Below are 23,413 nucleotides of genomic sequence, written 5' to 3'. Positions count from 1 at the left end.
TGATGATTGCGCTCAAACCAAATGTCCTAGAACAAAATTTTCAAATGTAACTACTAGATTGTGATACAATACACTATTGGGTGAAGTTTGGTTGACTTCTGCGCAGCGGTTTGGGAGTTAACATCAAAATTACATTTCTCGGCCATATCGCGTAGATCTCACTGTGAAAAGGCTTAAATGGCTTTTTTGACCTAAGTTTGAGGATTGCGCTCAAATCAAATGTCCTAGAACCAAATTTTTACATGTAACTACTACATTGTGATACAATAGACTATTGGGTGAAGTTTGGTTGACTTCTGCGAAGCGGTTTGGGAGTTAACATCAAAATTACATTTCTCGGCCATATCGCATAGATCTCACTGTGAAAAGGCTTAAATGGCATTTTTGACCTAAGTTTGAGGATTGCGCTCAAATCAAATGTCCTAGAACCAAATTTCCAAATGTAACTACTAGATTGTGATACAATAGACTATTGGGTGAAGTTTGGTTGACTTCTGCGCAGCGGTTTGGGAGTTAACATCAAAATTACATTTCTCGGCCATACCGCATAGATTTCACTGTGAAAAGGCTTAAATGGCTTTTTTGACCTAAGTTTTAGGATTGCGCTCAAATCAAATGTCCTAGAACCAAATTTCTACATGTAACTACTAGATTGTGATACAATACACTGTTGGGTGAAGTTTGGTTGACTTCTGTGCAGCGGTTTGGGAGTGAACATCAAAATTACATTTCTCGGCCATATCGCATTGATCTCACTGTGAAAAGGCTTAAATGACTTTTTTTAATTAAGTTTGAAGATTGCGCTCAAACCAAATGTCCTAGAACTAAATTTCCAAATGTAACTACTAGATTGTGATAAAATACACTATTGGGTGAAGTTTGGTTGACTTCTGCGCAGCGGTTTGGGAGTTAACATCAAAATTACATTTCTCGGCCATATCGCATAGATCTCACTGTGAAAAGGCTTAAATGGCTTTTTTAATTAAGTTTGATGATTGCGCTCAAACCAAATGTCCTAGAACGAAATTTCCAAATGTAACTACTAGATTGTGATACAATACACTATTGGGTGAAGTTTGGTTGACTTCTGCGCAGCGGTTTGGGAGTTAACACCAAAATTACATTTCTCGGCCATATCGCGTAGATCTCACTGTGAAAAGGCTTAAATGGCTTTTTTGACCTAAGTTTGAGGATTGCGCTCAAATCAAATGTCCTAGAACCAAATTTCCACATGTAACTACTAGATTGTGATACAATACACTATTGGGTGAAGTTTGGTTTACTTTTGCGTAGCGGTTTGGGAGTTAACATCAAAATTACATTTCTCGGCCATATCGCATAGATCTCACTGTGAAAAGGCTTAAATGGCTTTTTTGACCTAAGTTTGAGGATTGCGCTCAAATCAAATGTCCTAGAACCAAATTTCCACATGTAACTACTAGATTGTGATACAATACACTATTGGGTGAAGTTTGGTTGACTTCTGCGCAGCGGTTTGGGAGTTAACATCAAAATTACATTTCTCGGCCATATCGCGTAGATCTGACTGTGAAAAGGCTTAAATGACTTTTTTAATTAAGTTTGATGATTGCGCTCAAACCAAATGTCCTAGAACCAAATTTTCAAATGTAACTACTAGATTGTGATACAATACACTATTGGGTGAAGTTTGGTTGACTTCTGCGCAGCGGTTTGGGAGTTAACATCAAAATTACATTTCTCAGCCAAATCGCATAGATCTCACTGTGAAAAGGCTTAAATGGCTTTTTTGACCTAAGTTTGAGGATTGCGCTCAAATCAAATGTCCTAGAACCAAATTTTCACATGTAACTACTAGATTGTGATACAATACACTATTGGGTGAAGTTTGGTTGACTTCTGCGCAGCGGTTTGGGAGTTAACATCAAAATTACATTTCTCGACCATATCGCATAGATCTCACTGTGAAAAGGCTTAAATGGCTTTTTTGACCTAAGTTTGAGGATTGCGCTCAAATCAAATGTCCTAGAACCAAATTTCCACATGAAACTACTAGATTGTGATGCAATACACTATTGGGTGAAGTTTGGTTGACTTCTGCGCAGCGGTTTGGGAGTTAACATCAAAATTACATTTCTCGGCCATATCGCGTAGACCTCACTGTGAAAAGGCTTAAATGACATTTTTTATTAAGTTTGATGATTGCGCTCAAACCAAATGTCCTAGAACCAAATTTCCAAATGTAACTACTAGATTGTGATAAAATACACTATTGGGTGAAGTTTGGTTGACTTCTGCGCAGCGGTTTGGGAGTTAACATCAAAATTACATTTCTCGGCCATATCGCATAGATCTCACTGTGAAAAGGCTTAAATGACTTTTTTAATTAAGTTTGATGATTGCGCTCAAACCAAATGTCCTAGAACGAAATTTTCAAATGTAACTACTAGATTGTGATACAATACACTATTGGGTGAAGTTTGGTTGACTTCTGCGCAGCGGTTTGGGAGTTAACATCAAAATTACATTTCTCGGCCATATCGCGTAGATCTCACTGTGAAAAGGCTTAAATGGCTTTTTTGACCTAAGTTTGAGGATTGCGCTCAAATCAAATGTCCTAGAACCAAATTTTTACATGTAACTACTACATTGTGATACAATAGACTATTGGGTGAAGTTTGGTTGACTTCTGCGCAGCGGTTTGGGAGTTAACATCAAAATTACATTTCTCGGCCATATCGCATAGATCTCAATGTGAAAAGGCTTAAATGGCATTTTTGACCTAAGTTTGAGGATTGCGCTCAAATCAAATGTCCTAGAACCAAATTTCCAAATGTAACTACTAGATTGTGATACAATAGACTATTGGGTGAAGTTTGGTTGACTTCTGCGCAGCGGTTTGGGAGTTAACATCAAAATTACATTTCTCGGCCATACCGCATAGATCTCACTGTGAAAAGGCTTAAATGGCTTTTTTGACCTAAGTTTGAGGATTGCGCTCAAATCAAATGTCCTAGAACCAAATTTCTACATGTAACTACTAGATTGTGATACAATACACTATTGGGTGAAGTTTGGTTGACTTCTGTGCAGCGGTTTGGGAGTGAACATCAAAATTACATTTCTCGGCCATATCGCATTGATCTCACTGTGAAAAGGCTTAAATGACCTTTTTTAATTAAGTTTGAAGATTGCGCTCAAACCAAATGTCCTAGAACTAAATTTCCAAATGTAACTACTAGATTGTGATACAATACACTATTGGGTGAAGTTTGGTTGACTTCTGCGCAGCGGTTTGGGAGTTAACATCAAAATTACATTTCTCGGCCATATCGCATAGATCTCACTGTGAAAAGGCTTAAATGACTTTTTTAATTAAGTTTGATGATTGCGCTCAAACCAAATGTCCTAGAACGAAATTTCCAAATGTAACTACTAGATTGTGATACAATACACTATTGGGTGAAGTTTGGTTGACTTCTGCGCAGCGGTTTGGGAGTTAACATCAAAATTACATTTCTCGGCCATATCGCGTAGATCTCACTGTGAAAAGGCTTAAATGGCTTTTTTGACCTAAGTTTGAGGATTGCGCTCAAATCAAATGTCCTAGAACCAAATTTCCACATGTAACTACTAGATTGTGATACAATACACTATTGGGTGAAGTTTGGTTTACTTCTGCGTAGCGGTTTGGGAGTTAACATCAAAATTACATTTCTCGGCCATATCGCATAGATCTCACTGTGAAAAGGCTTAAATGACTTTTTTAATTAAGTTTGATGATTGCGCTCAAACCAAATGTCCTAGAACCAAATTTCCAAATGTAACTACTAGATTGTGATACAATACACTATTGGGTGAAGTTTGGTTGACTTCTGCGCAGCGGTTTGGGAGTTAACATCAAAATTACATTTCTCGGCCATATCGCGTAGATCTCACTGTGAAAAGGCTTAAATGGCTTTTTTGACCTAAGTTTGAGGATTGCGCTCAAATCAAATGTCCTAGAACCAAATTTTTACATGTAACTACTACATTGTGATACAATAGACTATTGGGTGAAGTTTGGTTGACTTCTGCGCAGCGGTTTGGGAGTTAACATCAAAATTACATTTCTCGGCCATATCGCATAGATCTCACTGTGAAAAGGCTTAAATGGCATTTTTGACCTAAGTTTGAGGATTGCGCTCAAATCAAATGTCCTAGAACCAAATTTCTAAATGTAACTACTAGATTGTGATACAATAGACTATTGGGTGAAGTTTGGTTGACTTCTGCGCAGCGGTTTGGGAGTTAACATCAAAATTACATTTCTCGGCCATACCGCATAGATCTCACTGTGAAAAGGCTTAAATGGCTTTTTTGACCTAAGTTTGAGGATTGCGCTCAAACCAAATGTCCTAGAACGAAATTTCCAAATGTAACTACTAGATTGTGATACAATACACTATTGGGTGAAGTTTGGTTGACTTCTGCGCAGCGGTTTGGGAGTTAACATCAAAATTACATTTCTCGGCCATATCGCGTAGATCTCACTGTGAAAAGGCTTAAATGGCTTTTTTGACCTAAGTTTGAGGATTGCGCTCAAATCAAATGTCCTAGAACCAAATTTCCACATGTAACTACTAGATTGTGATACAATACACTATTGGGTGAAGTTTGGTTGACTTCTGCGCAGCGGTTTGGGAGTTAACATCAAAATTACATTTCTCGGCCATATCGCGTAGACCTCACTGTGAAAAGGCTTAAATGACTTTTTTAATTAAGTTTGATGATTGCGCTCAAACCAAATGTCCTAGAACCAAATTTCCAAATGTAACTACTAGATTGTGATACAATACACTATTGGGTGAAGTTTGGTTGACTTCTGCGCAGCGGTTTGGGAGTTAACATCAAAATTACATTTCTCAGCCATATCGCATAGATCTCACTGTGAAAAGGCTTAAATAGCTTTTTTGACCTAAGTTTGAGGATTGCGCTCAAATCAAATGTCCTAGAACCAAATTTCCACATGTAACTACTAGATTGTGATACAATACACTATTGGGTGAAGTTTGGTTGACTTCTGCGCAGCGGTTTGGGAGTTAACATCAAAATTACATTTCTCGGCCATATCGCGTAGATCTCACTGTGAAAAGGCTTAAATGACTTTTTTAATTAAGTTTGATGATTGCGCTCAAACCAAATGTCCTAGAACTAAATTTCCAAATGTAACTACTAGATTGTGATAAAATACACTATTGGGTGAAGTTTGGTTGACTTCTGCGCAGCGGTTTGGGAGTTAACATCAAAATTACATTTCTCGGCCATATCGCATAGATCTCACTGTGAAAAGGCTTAAATGACTTTTTTAATTAAGTTTGATGATTGCGCTCAAACCAAATGTCCTAGAACGAAATTTTCAAATGTAACTACTAGATTGTGATACAATACACTATTGGGTGAAGTTTGGTTGACTTCTGCGCAGCGGTTTGGGAGTTAACATCAAAATTACATTTCTCGGCCATATCGCGTAGATCTCACTGTGAAAAGGCTTAAATGGCTTTTTTGACCTAAGTTTGAGGATTGCGCTCAAATCAAATGTCCTAGAACCAAATTTTTACATGTAACTACTACATTGTGATACAATAGACTATTGGGTGAAGTTTGGTTGACTTCTGCGCAGCGGTTTGGGAGTTAACATCAAAATTACATTTCTCGGCCATATCGCATAGATCTCACTGTGAAAAGGCTTAAATGGCATTTTTGACCTAAGTTTGAGGATTGCGCTCAAATCAAATGTCCTAGAACCAAATTTCCAAATGTAACTACTAGATTGTGATACAATAGACTATTGGGTGAAGTTTGGTTGACTTCTGCGCAGCGGTTTGGGAGTTAACATCAAAATTACATTTCTCGGCCATACCGCATAGATCTCACTGTGAAAAGGCTTAAATGGCTTTTTTGACCTAAGTTTGAGGATTGCGCTCAAATCAAATGTCCTAGAACCAAATTTCTACTTGTAACTACTAGATTGTGATACAATACACTGTTGGGTGAAGTTTGGTTGACTTCTGTGCAGCGGTTTGGGAGTGAACATCAAAATTACATTTCTCGGCCATATCGCATTGATCTCACTGTGAAAAGGCTTAAATGACTTTTTTTAATTAAGTTTGAAGATTGCGCTCAAACCAAATGTCCTAGAACTAAATTTCCAAATGTAACTACTAGATTGTGATAAAATACACTATTGGGTGAAGTTTGGTTGGCTTCTGCGCAGCGGTTTGGGAGTTAACATCAAAATTACATTTCTCGGCCATATCGCATAGATCTCACTGTGAAAAGGCTTAAATGACTTTTTTGACCTAAGTTTGAGGATTGCGCTCAAATCAAATGTCCTAGAACCAAATTTCCACATGTAACTACTAGATTGTGATACAATACACTATTGGGTGAAGTTTGGTTTAGTTCTGCGTAGCGGTTTGGGAGTTAACATCAAAATTACATTTCTCGGCCATATCGCATAGATCTCACTGTGAAAAGGCTTAAATGGCTTTTTTGACCTAAGTTTGAGGATTGCGCTCAAATCAAATGTCCTAGAACCAAATTTCCACATGTAACTACTAGATTGTGATACAATACACTATTGGGTGAAGTTTGGTTGACTTCTGCGCAGCGGTTTGGGAGTTAACATCAAAATTACATTTCTCGGCCATATCGCGTAGATCTCACTGTGAAAAGGCTTAAATGACTTTTTTAATTAAGTTTGATGATTGCGCTCAAACCAAATGTCCTAGAACCAAATTTTCAAATGTAACTACTAGATTGTGATACAATACACTATTGGGTGAAGTTTGGTTGACTTCTGCGCAGCGGTTTGGGAGTTAACATCAAAATTACATTTCTCAGCCTAATCGCATAGATCTCACTGTGAAAAGGCTTAAATGGCTTTTTTGACCTAAGTTTGAGGATTGCGCTCAAATCAAATGTCCTAGAACCAAATTTTCACATGTAACTACTAGATTGTGATACAATACACTATTGGGTGAAGTTTGGTTGACTTCTGCGCAGCGGTTTGGGAGTTAACATCAAAATTACATTTCTCGACCATATCGCATAGATCTCACTGTGAAAAGGCTTAAATGGCTTTTTTGACCTAAGTTTGAGGATTGCGCTCAAATCAAATGTCCTAGAACCAAATTTCCACATGAAACTACTAGATTGTGATACAATACACTATTGGGTGAAGTTTGGTTGACTTCTGCGCAGCGGTTTGGGAGTTAACATCAAAATTACATTTCTCGGCCATATCGCATAGATCTCACTGTGAAAAGGCTTAAATGGCTTTTTTGACCTAAGTTTGAGGATTGCGCTCAAATCAAATGTCCTAGAACCAAATTTCCACATGAAACTACTAGATTGTGATACAATACACTATTGGGTGAAGTTTGGTTGACTTCTGCGCAGCGGTTTGGGAGTTAACATCAAAATTACATTTCTCGGCCATATCGCATAGATCTCACTGTGAAAAGGCTTAAATGACTTTTTTGACCTAAGTTTGAGGATTGCGCTCAAATCAAATGTCCTAGAACCAAATTTCCACATGTAACTACTAGATTGTGATACAATACACTATTGGGTGAAGTTTGGTTTAGTTCTGCGTAGCGGTTTGGGAGTTAACATCAAAATTACATTTCTCGGCCATATCGCGTAGATCTCACTGTGAAAAGGCTTAAATGGCTTTTTTGACCTAAGTTTGAGGATTGCGCTCAAATCAAATGTCCTAGAACCAAATTTCCACATGTAACTACTAGATTGTGATACAATAGACTATTGGGTGAAGTTTGGTTGACTTCTGCGCAGCGGTTTGGGAGTTAACATCAAAATTACATTTCTCGGCCATACCGCATAGATCTCACTGTGAAAAGGCTTAAATGGCTTTTTTGACCTAAGTTTGAGGATTGCGCTCAAACCAAATGTCCTAGAACGAAATTTCCAAATGTAACTACTAGATTGTGATACAATACACTATTGGGTGAAGTTTGGTTGACTTCTGCGCAGCGGTTTGGGAGTTAACATCAAAATTACATTTCTCGGCCATATCGCGTAGATCTCACTGTGAAAAGGCTTAAATGGCTTTTTTGACCTAAGTTTGAGGATTGCGCTCAAATCAAATGTCCTAGAACCAAATTTCCACATGTAACTACTAGATTGTGATACAATACACTATTGGGTGAAGTTTGGTTGACTTCTGCGCAGCGGTTTGGGAGTTAACATCAAAATTACATTTCTCGGCCATATCGCGTAGACCTCACTGTGAAAAGGCTTAAATGACTTTTTTAATTAAGTTTGATGATTGCGCTCAAACCAAATGTCCTAGAACCAAATTTCCAAATGTAACTACTAGATTGTGATACAATACACTATTGGGTGAAGTTTGGTTGACTTCTGCGCAGCGGTTTGGGAGTTAACATCAAAATTACATTTCTCAGCCATATCGCATAGATCTCACTGTGAAAAGGCTTAAATAGCTTTTTTGACCTAAGTTTGAGGATTGCGCTCAAATCAAATGTCCTAGAACCAAATTTCCACATGTAACTACTAGATTGTGATACAATACACTATTGGGTGAAGTTTGGTTGACTTCTGCGCAGCGGTTTGGGAGTTAACATCAAAATTACATTTCTCGGCCATATCGCGTAGATCTCACTGTGAAAAGGCTTAAATGACTTTTTTAATTAAGTTTGATGATTGCGCTCAAACCAAATGTCCTAGAACTAAATTTCCAAATGTAACTACTAGATTGTGATAAAATACACTATTGGGTGAAGTTTGGTTGACTTCTGCGCAGCGGTTTGGGAGTTAACATCAAAATTACATTTCTCGGCCATATCGCGTAGATCTCACTGTGAAAAGGCTTAAATGACTTTTTTAATTAAGTTTGATGATTGCGCTCAAACCAAATGTCCTAGAACGAAATTTTCAAATGTAACTACTAGATTGTGATACAATACACTATTGGGTGAAGTTTGGTTGACTTCTGCGCAGCGGTTTGGGAGTTAACATCAAAATTACATTTCTCGGCCATATCGCGTAGATCTCACTGTGAAAAGGCTTAAATGGCTTTTTTGACCTAAGTTTGAGGATTGCGCTCAAATCAAATGTCCTAGAACCAAATTTTTACATGTAACTACTACATTGTGATACAATAGACTATTGGGTGAAGTTTGGTTGACTTCTGCGCAGCGGTTTGGGAGTTAACATCAAAATTACATTTCTCGGCCATATCGCATAGATCTCACTGTGAAAAGGCTTAAATGGCATTTTTGACCTAAGTTTGAGGATTGCGCTCAAATCAAATGTCCTAGAACCAAATTTCCAAATGTAACTACTAGATTGTGATACAATAGACTATTGGGTGAAGTTTGGTTGACTTCTGCGCAGCGGTTTGGGAGTTAACATCAAAATTACATTTCTCGGCCATACCGCATAGATCTCACTGTGAAAAGGCTTAAATGGCTTTTTTGACCTAAGTTTGAGGATTGCGCTCAAATCAAATGTCCTAGAACCAAATTTCTACTTGTAACTACTAGATTGTGATACAATACACTGTTGGGTGAAGTTTGGTTGACTTCTGTGCAGCGGTTTGGGAGTGAACATCAAAATTACATTTCTCGGCCATATCGCATTGATCTCACTGTGAAAAGGCTTAAATGACTTTTTTTAATTAAGTTTGAAGATTGCGCTCAAACCAAATGTCCTAGAACTAAATTTCCAAATGTAACTACTAGATTGTGATAAAATACACTATTGGGTGAAGTTTGGTTGGCTTCTGCGCAGCGGTTTGGGAGTTAACATCAAAATTACATTTCTCGGCCATATCGCATAGATCTCACTGTGAAAAGGCTTAAATGACTTTTTTGACCTAAGTTTGAGGATTGCGCTCAAATCAAATGTCCTAGAACCAAATTTCCACATGTAACTACTAGATTGTGATACAATACACTATTGGGTGAAGTTTGGTTTAGTTCTGCGTAGCGGTTTGGGAGTTAACATCAAAATTACATTTCTCGGCCATATCGCATAGATCTCACTGTGAAAAGGCTTAAATGGCTTTTTTGACCTAAGTTTGAGGATTGCGCTCAAATCAAATGTCCTAGAACCAAATTTCCACATGTAACTACTAGATTGTGATACAATACACTATTGGGTGAAGTTTGGTTGACTTCTGCGCAGCGGTTTGGGAGTTAACATCAAAATTACATTTCTCGGCCATATCGCGTAGATCTCACTGTGAAAAGGCTTAAATGACTTTTTTAATTAAGTTTGATGATTGCGCTCAAACCAAATGTCCTAGAACCAAATTTTCAAATGTAACTACTAGATTGTGATACAATACACTATTGGGTGAAGTTTGGTTGACTTCTGCGCAGCGGTTTGGGAGTTAACATCAAAATTACATTTCTCAGCCTAATCGCATAGATCTCACTGTGAAAAGGCTTAAATGGCTTTTTTGACCTAAGTTTGAGGATTGCGCTCAAATCAAATGTCCTAGAACCAAATTTTCACATGTAACTACTAGATTGTGATACAATACACTATTGGGTGAAGTTTGGTTGACTTCTGCGCAGCGGTTTGGGAGTTAACATCAAAATTACATTTCTCGACCATATCGCATAGATCTCACTGTGAAAAGGCTTAAATGGCTTTTTTGACCTAAGTTTGAGGATTGCGCTCAAATCAAATGTCCTAGAACCAAATTTCCACATGAAACTACTAGATTGTGATACAATACACTATTGGGTGAAGTTTGGTTGACTTCTGCGCAGCGGTTTGGGAGTTAACATCAAAATTACATTTCTCGGCCATATCGCATAGATCTCACTGTGAAAAGGCTTAAATGGCTTTTTTGACCTAAGTTTGAGGATTGCGCTCAAATCAAATGTCCTAGAACCAAATTTCCACATGAAACTACTAGATTGTGATACAATACACTATTGGGTGAAGTTTGGTTGACTTCTGCGCAGCGGTTTGGGAGTTAACATCAAAATTACATTTCTCGGCCATATCGCATAGATCTCACTGTGAAAAGGCTTAAATGACTTTTTTGACCTAAGTTTGAGGATTGCGCTCAAATCAAATGTCCTAGAACCAAATTTCCACATGTAACTACTAGATTGTGATACAATACACTATTGGGTGAAGTTTGGTTTAGTTCTGCGTAGCGGTTTGGGAGTTAACATCAAAATTACATTTCTCGGCCATATCGCATAGATCTCACTGTGAAAAGGCTTAAATGGCTTTTTTGACCTAAGTTTGAGGATTGCGCTCAAATCAAATGTCCTAGAACCAAATTTCCACATGTAACTACTAGATTGTGATACAATACACTATTGGGTGAAGTTTGGTTGACTTCTGCGCAGCGGTTTGGGAGTTAACATCAAAATTACATTTCTCGGCCATATCGCGTAGATCTCACTGTGAAAAGGCTTAAATGACTTTTTTAATTAAGTTTGATGATTGCGCTCAAACCAAATGTCCTAGAACCAAATTTTCAAATGTAACTACTAGATTGTGATACAATACACTATTGGGTGAAGTTTGGTTGACTTCTGCGCAGCGGTTTGGGAGTTAACATCAAAATTACATTTCTCAGCCAAATCGCATAGATCTCACTGTGAAAAGGCTTAAATGGCTTTTTTGACCTAAGTTTGAGGATTGCGCTCAAATCAAATGTCCTAGAACCAAATTTTCACATGTAACTACTAGATTGTGATACAATACACTATTGGGTGAAGTTTGGTTGACTTCTGCGCAGCGGTTTGGGAGTTAACATCAAAATTACATTTCTCGACCATATCGCATAGATCTCACTGTGAAAAGGCTTAAATGGCTTTTTTGACCTAAGTTTGAGGATTGCGCTCAAATCAAATGTCCTAGAACCAAATTTCCACATGAAACTACTAGATTGTGATACAATACACTATTGGGTGAAGTTTGGTTGACTTCTGCGCAGCGGTTTGGGAGTTAACATCAAAATTACATTTCTCGGCCATATCGCATAGATCTCACTGTGAAAAGGCTTAAATGACTTTTTTAATTAAGTTTGATGATTGCGCTCAAACCAAATGTCCTAGAACGAAATTTCCAAATGTAACTACTAGATTGTGATACAATACACTATTGGGTGAAGTTTGGTTGACTTCTGCGCAGCGGTTTGGGAGTTAACATCAAAATTACATTTCTCGGCCATATCGCGTAGATCTCACTGTGAAAAGGCTTAAATGGCTTTTTTGACCTAAGTTTGAGGATTGCGCTCAAATCAAATGTCCTAGAACCAAATTTCCACATGTAACTACTAGATTGTGATACAATACACTATTGGGTGAAGTTTGGTTGACTTCTGCGCAGCGGTTTGGGAGTTAACATCAAAATTACATTTCTCGGCCATATCGCGTAGACCTCACTGTGAAAAGGCTTAAATGACTTTTTTAATTAAGTTTGATGATTGCGCTCAAACCAAATGTCCTAGAACCAAATTTCCAAATGTAACTACTAGATTGTGATACAATACACTATTGGGTGAAGTTTGGTTGACTTCTGCGCAGCGGTTTGGGAGTTAACATCAAAATTACATTTCTCAGCCATATCGCATTGATCTCACTGTGAAAAGGCTTAAATGACTTTTTTTAATTAAGTTTGAAGATTGCGCTCAAACCAAATGTCCTAGAACTAAATTTCCAAATGTAACTACTAGATTGTGATAAAATACACTATTGGGTGAAGTTTGGTTGACTTCTGCGCAGCGGTTTGGGAGTTAACATCAAAATTACACTTCTCGGCCATATCGCATAGATCTCACTGTGAAAAGGCTTAAATGACTTTTTTAATTAAGTTTGATGATTGCGCTCAAACCAAATGTCCTAGAACGAAATTTTCAAATGTAACTACTAGATTGTGATACAATACACTATTGGGTGAAGTTTGGTTGACTTCTGCGCAGCGGTTTGGGAGTTAACATCAAAATTACATTTCTCGGCCATATCGCGTAGATCTCACTGTGAAAAGGCTTAAATGGCTTTTTTGACCTAAGTTTGAGGATTGCGCTCAAATCAAATGTCCTAGAACCAAATTTTTACATGTAACTACTACATTGTGATACAATAGACTATTGGGTGAAGTTTGGTTGACTTCTGCGCAGCGGTTTGGGAGTTAACATCAAAATTACATTTCTCGGCCATATCGCATAGATCTCACTGTGAAAAGGCTTAAATGGCATTTTTGACCTAAGTTTGAGGATTGCGCTCAAATCAAATGTCCTAGAACCAAATTTCCAAATGTAACTACTAGATTGTGATACAATAGACTATTGGGTGAAGTTTGGTTGACTTCTGCGCAGCGGTTTGGGAGTTAACATCAAAATTACATTTCTCGGCCACACCGCATAGATCTCACTGTGAAAAGGCTTAAATGGCTTTTTTGACCTAAGTTTGAGGATTGCGCTCAAATCAAATGTCCTAGAACCAAATTTCCACATGTAACTACTAGATTGTGATACAATACACTATTGGGTGAAGTTTGGTTTACTTCTGCGTAGCGGTTTGGGAGTTAACATCAAAATTACATTTCTCGGCCATATCGCATAGATCTCACTGTGAAAAGGCTTAAATGGCTTTTTTGACCTAAGTTTGAGGATTGCGCTCAAATCAAATGTCCTAGAACCAAATTTCCACATGTAACTACTAGATTGTGATACAATACACTATTGGGTGAAGTTTGGTTGACTTCTGCGCAGCGGTTTGGGAGTTAACATCAAAATTACATTTCTCGGCCATATCGCATAGATCTCACTGTGAAAAGGCTTAAATGACTTTTTTAATTAAGTTTGATGATTGCGCTCAAACCAAATGTCCTAGAACCAAATTTTCAAATGTAACTACTAGATTGTGATACAATACACTATTGGGTGAAGTTTGGTTGACTTCTGCGCAGCGGTTTGGGAGTTAACATCAAAATTACATTTCTCAGCCAAATCGCATAGATCTCACTGTGAAAATGCTTAAATGGCTTTTTTGACCTAAGTTTGAGGATTGCGCTCAAATCAAATGTCCTAGAACCAAATTTTCACATGTAACTACTAGATTGTGATACAATACACTATTGGGTGAAGTTTGGTTGACTTCTGCGCAGCGGTTTGGGAGTTAACATCAAAATTACATTTCTCGACCATATCGCATAGATCTCACTGTGAAAAGGCTTAAATGGCTTATTTGACCTAAGTTTGAGGATTGCGCTCAAATCAAATGTCCTAGAACCAAATTTCCACATGAAACTACTAGATTGTGATACAATACACTATTGGGTGAAGTTTGGTTGACTTCTGCGCAGCGGTTTGGGAGTTAACATCAAAATTACATTTCTCGGCCATATCGCGTAGATCTCACTGTGAAAAGGCTTAAATGACTTTTTTAATTAAGTTTGATGATTGCGCTCAAACCAAATGTCCTAGAACTAAATTTCCAAATGTACCTACTAGGTTGTGATACAATACACTATTGGGTGAAGTTTGGTTGACTTCTGCGCAGCGGTTTGGGAGTGAACATCAAAATTACATTTCTCGGCCATATCGCATAGATCTCACTGTGAAAAGGCTTAAATGACTTTTTTTAATTAAGTTTGAAGATTGCGCTCAAACCAAATGTCCTAGAACTAAATTTCCAAATGTAACTACTAGATTGTGATAAAATACACTATTGGGTGAAGTTTGGTTGACTTCTGCGCAGCGGTTTGGGAGTTAACATCAAAATTACATTTCTCGGCCATATCGCATAGATCTCACTGTGAAAAGGCTTAAATGACTTTTTTAATTAAGTTTGATGATTGCGCTCAAACCAAATGTCCTAGAACGAAATTTCCAAATGTAACTACTAGATTGTGATACAATACACTATTGGGTGAAGTTTGGTTGACTTCTGCGCAGCGGTTTGGGAGTTAACATCAAAATTACATTTCTCGGCCATATCGCGTAGATCTCACTGTGAAAAGGCTTAAGTGGCTTTTTTGACCTAAGTTTGAGGATTGCTTAAATCAAATGTCCTAGAACTAAATTTCCAAATGTAACTACTAGATTGTGATAAAATACACTATTGGGTGAAGTTTGGTTGACTTCTACGCAGCGGTTTTGGAGTTAACATCAAAATTACATTTCTCGGCCATATCGCATAGATCTCACTGTGAAAAGGCTTAAATGGCTTTTTTTACCTAAGTTTGAGGATTGCGCTCAAATCAAATGTCCTAGAACCAAATTTCCACATGTAACTACTAGATTGTGATACAATACACTATTGGGTGAAGTTTGGTTGACTTCTGCGCAGCGGTTTGGGAGTTAACATCAAAATTACATTTCTCAGCCACATCGCATAGATCTCACTGTGAAAAGGCTTAAATGACTTTTTTTAACTAAGTTTGAGGATTGCGCTCAAACCAAATGTCCTAGAACCAAATTTCTAAATGTAACTACTAGATTGTGATACAATACACTATTGGGTGAAGTTTGGTTGACTTCTGTGCAGCGGTTTGGGAGTTAACATCAAAATTACATTTCTCGGCCATATCGCATAGATCTCACTGTGAAAAGGCTTAAATGACTTTTTTAATTAAGTTTGATGATTGCGCTCAAACCAAATGTCCTAGAACGATATTTCCAAATGTAACTACTAGATTGTGATACAATACACTATTGGGTGAAGTTTGGTTGACTTCTGCGCAGCGGTTTGGGAGTATAAATCAAAATTACATTTCTCGGCCATATCGCGTAGATCTCACTGTGAAAAGGCTTAAATGGCTTTTTTGACCTAAGTTTGAGGATTGCGCTCAAATCAAATGTCCTAGAACCAAATTTCCACATGTAACTACTAGATTGTGATACAATACACTATTGGGTGAAGTTTGGTTTACTTCTGCGTAGGGGTTTGGGAGTTAACATCAAAATTACATTTCTCGGCCATATCGCATAGATCTCACTGTGAAAAGGCTTAAATGGCTTTTTTGACCTAAGTTTGAGGATTGCGCTCAAATCAAATGTCCTAGAACCAAATTTCCACATGTAACTACTAGATTGTGATACAATACACTATTGGGTGAAGTTTGGTTGACTTCTGCGCAGCGGTTTGGGAGTTAACATCAAAATTACATTTCTCGGCCATATCGCGTAGATCTCACTGTGAAAAGGCTTAAATGACTTTTTTAATTAAGTTTGATGATTGCGCTCAAACCAAATGTCCTAGAACTAAATTTCCAAATGTAACTACTAGATTGTGATAAAATACACTATTGGGTGAAGTTTGGTTGACTTCTGCGCAGCGGTTTGGGAGTTAACATCAAAATTACATTTCTCAGCCATATCGCATAGATCTCACTGTGAAAAGGCTTAAATGACTTTTTTTAATTAAGTTTGAAGATTGCGCTCAAACCAAATGTCCTAGAACTAAATTTCCAAATGTAACTACTAGATTGTGATAAAATACACTATTGGGTGAAGTTTGGTTGACTTCTGCGCAGTGGTTTGTGAGTTAACATCAAAATTACATTTCTCGGCCATATCGCATAGATCTCACTGTGAAAAGGCTTAAATGACTTTTTTAATTAAGTTTGATGATTGCGCTCAAACCAAATGTCCTAGAACGAAATTTTCAAATGTAACTACTAGATTGTGATACAATACACTATTGGGTGAAGTTTGGTTGACTTCTGCGCAGCGGTTTGGGAGTTAACATCAAAATTACATTTCTCGGCCATATCGCGTAGATCTCACTGTGAAAAGGCTTAAATGGCTTTTTTGACCTAAGTTTGAGGATTGCGCTCAAATCAAATGTCCTAGAACCAAATTTTTACATGTAACTACTACATTGTGATACAATAGACTATTGGGTGAAGTTTGGTTGACTTCTGCGCAGCGGTTTGGGAGTTAACATCAAAATTACATTTCTCGGCCATATCGCATAGATCTCAATGTGAAAAGGCTTAAATGGCATTTTTGACCTAAGTTTGAGGATTGCGCTCAAATCAAATGTCCTAGAACCAAATTTCCAAATGTAACTACTAGATTGTGATACAATAGACTATTGGGTGAAGTTTGGTTGACTTCTGCGCAGCGGTTTGGGAGTTAACATCAAAATTACATTTCTCGACCATATCGCATAGATCTCACTGTGAAAAGGCTTAAATGGCTTTTTTGACCTAAGTTTGAGGATTGCGCTCAAATCAAATGTCCTAGAACCAAATTTCTAAATGTAACTACTAGATTGTGATACAATACACTATTGGGTGAAGTTTGGTTGACTTCTGTGCAGCGGTTTGGGAGTGAACATCAAAATTACATTTCTCGGCCATATCGCATTGATCTCACTGTGAAAAGGCTTAAATGACTTTTTTTAATTAAATTTGAAGATTGCGCTCAAACCAAATGTCCTAGAACTAAATTTCCAAATGTAACTACTAGATTGTGATAAAATACACTATTGGGTGAAGTTTGGTTGACTTCTGCGCAGCGGTTTGGGAGTTAACATCAAAATTACATTTCTCGGCCATATCGCATAGATCTCACTGTGAAAAGGCTTAAATGACTTTTTTAATTAAGTTTGATGATTGCGCTCAAACCAAATGTCCTAGAACGATATTTCCAAATGTAACTACTAGATTGAGATACAATACACTATTGGGTGAAGTTTGGTTGACTTCTGCGCAGCGGTTTGGGAGTTAAAATCAAAATTACATTTCTCGGCCATATCGCGTAGATCTCACTGTGAAAAGGCTTAAATGGCTTTTTTGACCTAAGTTTGAGGATTGCGCTCAAATCAAATGTCCTAGAACCAAATTTCCACATGTAACTACTAGATTGTGATACAATACACTATTGGGTGAAGTTTGGTTGACTTCTGCGCAGCGGTTTGGGAGTTAACATCAAAATTACATTTCTCGGCCATATCGCGTAGATCTCACTGTGAAAAGGCTTAAATGACTTTTTTAATTAAGTTTGATGATTGCGCTCAAACCAAATGTCCTAGAACCAAATTTTCAAATGTAACTACTAGATTGTGATACAATACACTATTGGGTGAAGTTTGGTTGACTTCTGCGCAGCGGTTTGGGAGTTAACATCAAAATTACATTTCTCAGCCATATCGCATAGATCTCACTGTGAAAAGGCTTAAATGGCTTTTTTGACCTAAGTTTGAGGATTGCGCTCAAATCAAATGTCCTAGAACCAAATTTTCACATGTAACTACTAGATTGTGATACAATACACTATTGGGTGAAGTTTGGTTGACTTCTGCGCAGCGGTTTGGGAGTTAACATCATAATTACATTTCTCGGCCATATCGCGTAGATCTCACTGTGAAAAGGCTTAAATGACTTTTTTTAATCTAAGTTTGAGGATTGCGCTCAAATCAAATGTCCTAGAACCAAATTTCCACATGTAACTACTAGATTGTGATACAATACACTATTGGGTGAAGTTTGGTTTACTTCTGCGTAGGGGTTTGGGAGTTAACATCAAAATTACGTTTCTCGGCCATATCGCATAGATCTCACTGTGAAAAGGCTTAAATGGCTTTTTTGACCTAAGTTTGAGGATTGCGCTCAAATCAAATGTCCTAGAACCAAATTTCCACATGTAACTACTAGATTGTGATACAATACACTATTGGGTGAAGTTTGGTTGACTTCTGCGCAGCGGTTTGGGAGTTAACATCAAAATTACATTTCTCGGCCATATCGCGTAGATCTCACTGTGAAAAGGCTTAAATGACTTTTTTAATTAAGTTTGATGATTGCGCTCAAACCAAATGTCCTAGAACTAAATTTCCAAATGTAACTACTAGATTGTGATAAAATACACTATTGGGTGAAGTTTGGTTGACATCTGCGCAGCGGTTTGGGAGTTAACATCAAAATTACATTTCTCAGCCATATCGCATAGATCTCACTGTGAAAAGGCTTAAATGACTTTTTTTAATTAAGTTTGAAGATTGCGCTCAAACCAAATGTCCTAGAACTAAATTTCCAAATGTAACTACTAGATTGTGATAAAATACACTATTGGGTGAAGTTTGGTTGACTTCTGCGCAGTGGTTTGGGAGTTAACATCAAAATTACATTTCTCGGCCATATCGCATAGATCTCACTGTGAAAAGGCTTAAATGACTTTTTTAATTAAGTTTGATGATTGCGCTCAAACCAAATGTTCTAGAACGAAATTTTCAAATGTAACTACTAGATTGTAATACAATACACTATTGGGTGAAGTTTGGTTGACTTCTGCGCAGCGGTTTGGGAGTTAACATCAAAATTACATTTCTCGGCCATATCGCGTAGATCTCACTGTGAAAAGGCTTAAATGGCTTTTTTGACCTAAGTTTGAGGATTGCGCTCAAATCAAATGTCCTAGAACCAAATTTTTACATGTAACTACTACATTGTGATACAATAGACTATTGGGTGAAGTTTGGTTGACTTCTGCGCAGCGGTTTGGGAGTTAACATCAAAATTACATTTCTCGACCATATCGCATAGATCTCACTGTGAAAAGGCTTAAATGGCTTTTTTGACCTAAGTTTGAGGATTGCGCTCAAATCAAATGTCCTAGAACCAAATTTCTAAATGTAACTACTAGATTGTGATACAATACACTATTGGGTGAAGTTTGGTTGACTTCTGTGCAGCGGTTTGGGAGTGAACATCAAAATTACATTTCTCGGCCATATCGCATTGATCTCACTGTGAAAAGGCTTAAATGACTTTTTTTAATTAAATTTGAAGATTGCGCTCAAACCAAATGTCCTAGAACTAAATTTCCAAATGTAACTACTAGATTGTGATAAAATACACTATTGGGTGAAGTTTGGTTGACTTCTGCGCAGCGGTTTGGGAGTTAACATCAAAATTACATTTCTCGGCCATATCGCATAGATCTCACTGTGAAAAGGCTTAAATGACTTTTTTAATTAAGTTTGATGATTGCGCTCAAACCAAATGTCCTAGAACGATATTTCCAAATGTAACTACTAGATTGTGATACAATACACTATTGGGTGAAGTTTGGTTGACTTCTGCGCAGCGGTTTGGGAGTTAAAATCAAAATTACATTTCTCGGCCATATCGCGTAGATCTCACTGTGAAAAGGCTTAAATGGCTTTTTTGACCTAAGTTTGAGGATTGCGCTCAAATCAAATGTCCTAGAACCAAATTTCCACATGTAACTACTAGATTGTGATACAATACACTATTGGGTGAAGTTTGGTTTACTTCTGCGTAGCGGTTTGGGAGTTAACATCAAAATTACATTTCTCGGCCATATCGCATAGATCTCACTGTGAAAAGGCTTAAATGGCTTTTTTGACCTAAGTTTGAGGATTGCGCTCAAATCAAATGTCCTAGAACCAAATTTCCACATGTAACTACTAGATTGTGATACAATACACTATTGGGTGAAGTTTGGTTGACTTCTGCGCAGCGGTTTGGGAGTTAACATCAAAATTACATTTCTCGGCCATATCGCGTAGATCTCACTGTGAAAAGGCTTAAATGACTTTTTTAATTAAGTTTGATGATTGCGCTCAAACCAAATGTCCTAGAACCAAATTTTCAAATGTAACTACTAGATTGTGATACAATACACTATTGGGTGAAGTTTGGTTGACTTCTGCGCAGCGGTTTGGGAGTTAACATCAAAATTACATTTCTCAGCCATATCGCATAGATCTCACTGTGAAAAGGCTTAAATGGCTTTTTTGACCTAAGTTTGAGGATTGCGCTCAAATCAAATGTCCTAGAACCAAATTTTCACATGTAACTACTAGATTGTGATACAATACACTATTGGGTGAAGTTTGGTTGACTTCTGCGCAGCGGTTTGGGAGTTAACATCAAAATTACATTTCTCGACCATATCGCATAGATCTCACTGTGAAAAGGCTTAAATGGCTTTTTTGACCTAAGTTTGAGGATTGCGCTCAAATCAAATGTCCTAGAACCAAATTTCCACATGAAACTACTAGATTGTGATACAATACACTATTGGGTGAAGTTTGGTTGACTTCTGCGCAGCGGTTTGGGAGTTAACATCAAAATTACATTTCTCGGCCATATCGCGTAGATCTCACTGTGAAAAGGCTTAAATGACTTTTTTAATTAAGTTTGATGATTGCGCTCAAACCAAATGTCCTAGAACTAAATTTCCAAATGTAACTACTAGATTGTGATAAAATACACTATTGGGTGAAGTTTGGTTGACTTCTGCGCAGCGGTTTGGGAGTTAACATCAAAATTACATTTCTCGGCCATATCGCATAGATCTCACTGTGAAAAGGCTTAAATGACTTTTTTAATTAAGTTTGATGATTGCGCTCAAACCAAATGTCCTAGAACGATATTTCCAAATGTAACTACTAGATTGTGATACAATACACTATTGGGTGAAGTTTGGTTGACTTCTGCGCAGCGGTTTGGGAGTTAAAATCAAAATTACATTTCTCGGCCATATCGCGTAGATCTCACTGTGAAAAGGCTTAAATGGCTTTTTTGACCTAAGTTTGAGGATTGCGCTCAAATCAAATGTCCTAGAACCAAATTTCCACATGTAACTACTAGATTGTGATACAATACACTATTGGGTGAAGTTTGGTTTACTTCTGCGTAGCGGTTTGGGAGTTAACATCAAAATTACATTTCTCGGCCATATCGCATAGATCTCACTGTGAAAAGGCTTAAATGGCTTTTTTGACCTAAGTTTGAGGATTGCGCTCAAATCAAATGTCCTAGAACCAAATTTCCACATGTAACTACTAGATTGTGATACAATACACTATTGGGTGAAGTTTGGTTGACTTCTGCGCAGCGGTTTGGGAGTTAACATCAAAATTACATTTCTCGGCCATATCGCGTAGATCTCACTGTGAAAAGGCTTAAATGACTTTTTTAATTAAGTTTGATGATTGCGCTCAAACCAAATGTCCTAGAACCAAATTTTCAAATGTAACTACTAGATTGTGATACAATACACTATTGGGTGAAGTTTGGTTGACTTCTGCGCAGCGGTTTGGGAGTTAACATCAAAATTACATTTCTCAGCCATATCGCATAGATCTCACTGTGAAAAGGCTTAAATGGCTTTTTTGACCTAAGTTTGAGGATTGCGCTCAAATCAAATGTCCTAGAACCAAATTTTCACATGTAACTACTAGATTGTGATACAATACACTATTGGGTGAAGTTTGGTTGACTTCTGCGCAGCGGTTTGGGAGTTAACATCAAAATTACATTTCTCGACCATATCGCATAGATCTCACTGTGAAAAGGCTTAAATGGCTTTTTTGACCTAAGTTTGAGGATTGCGCTCAAATCAAATGTCCTAGAACCAAATTTCCACATGAAACTACTAGATTGTGATACAATACACTATTGGGTGAAGTTTGGTTGACTTCTGCGCAGCGGTTTGGGAGTTAACATCAAAATTACATTTCTCGGCCATATCGCGTAGATCTCACTGTGAAAAGGCTTAAATGACTTTTTTAATTAAGTTTGATGATTGCGCTCAAACCAAATGTCCTAGAACTAAATTTCCAAATGTAACTACTAGATTGTGATAAAATACACTATTGGGTGAAGTTTGGTTGACTTCTGCGCAGCGGTTTGGGAGTTAACATCAAAATTACATTTCTCAGCCATATCGCATAGATCTCACTGTGAAAAGGCTTAAATGACTTTTTTTAATTAAGTTTTAAGATTGCGCTCAAACCAAATGTCCTAGAACTAAATTTCCAAATGTAACTACTAGATTGTGATAAAATACACTATTGGGTGAAGTTTGGTTGACTTCTGCGCAGCGGTTTGGGAGTTAACATCAAAATTACATTTCTCGGCCATATCGCATAGATCTCACTGTGAAAAGGCTTAAATGACTTTTTTAATTAAGTTTGATGATTGCGCTCAAACCAAATGTCCTAGAACGAAATTTTCAAATGTAACTACTAGATTGTGATACAATACACTATTGGGTGAAGTTTGGTTGACTTCTGCGCAGCGGTTTGGGAGTTAACATCAAAATTACATTTCTCGGCCATATCGCGTAGATCTCACTGTGAAAAGGCTTAAATGGCTTTTTCGACCTAAGTTTGAGGATTACGCTCAAATCAAATGTCCTAGAACCAAATTTCCACATGTACCTACTAGGTTGTGATACAATACACTATTGGGTGAAGTTTGGTTGACTTCTGCGCAGCGGTTTGGGAGTTAACATCAAAATTACATTTCTCGGCCATATCGCATAGATCTCACTGTGAAAAGGCTTAAATGGCTTTTTTGACCTAAGTTTGATGATTGCGCTCAAACCAAATGTCCTAGAACCAAATTTTCAAATGTAACTACTAGATTGTGATACAATACACTATTGGGTGAA

This window comes from Corythoichthys intestinalis, unplaced genomic scaffold (genome assembly GCF_030265065.1).
Source record: "Corythoichthys intestinalis isolate RoL2023-P3 unplaced genomic scaffold, ASM3026506v1 HiC_scaffold_26, whole genome shotgun sequence".
Classification (NCBI taxonomy): domain Eukaryota; kingdom Metazoa; phylum Chordata; class Actinopteri; order Syngnathiformes; family Syngnathidae; genus Corythoichthys; species Corythoichthys intestinalis.
The sequence above is the reverse complement of the archived record's forward strand: the minus strand, read 5'-3'. Positions refer to the sequence as shown.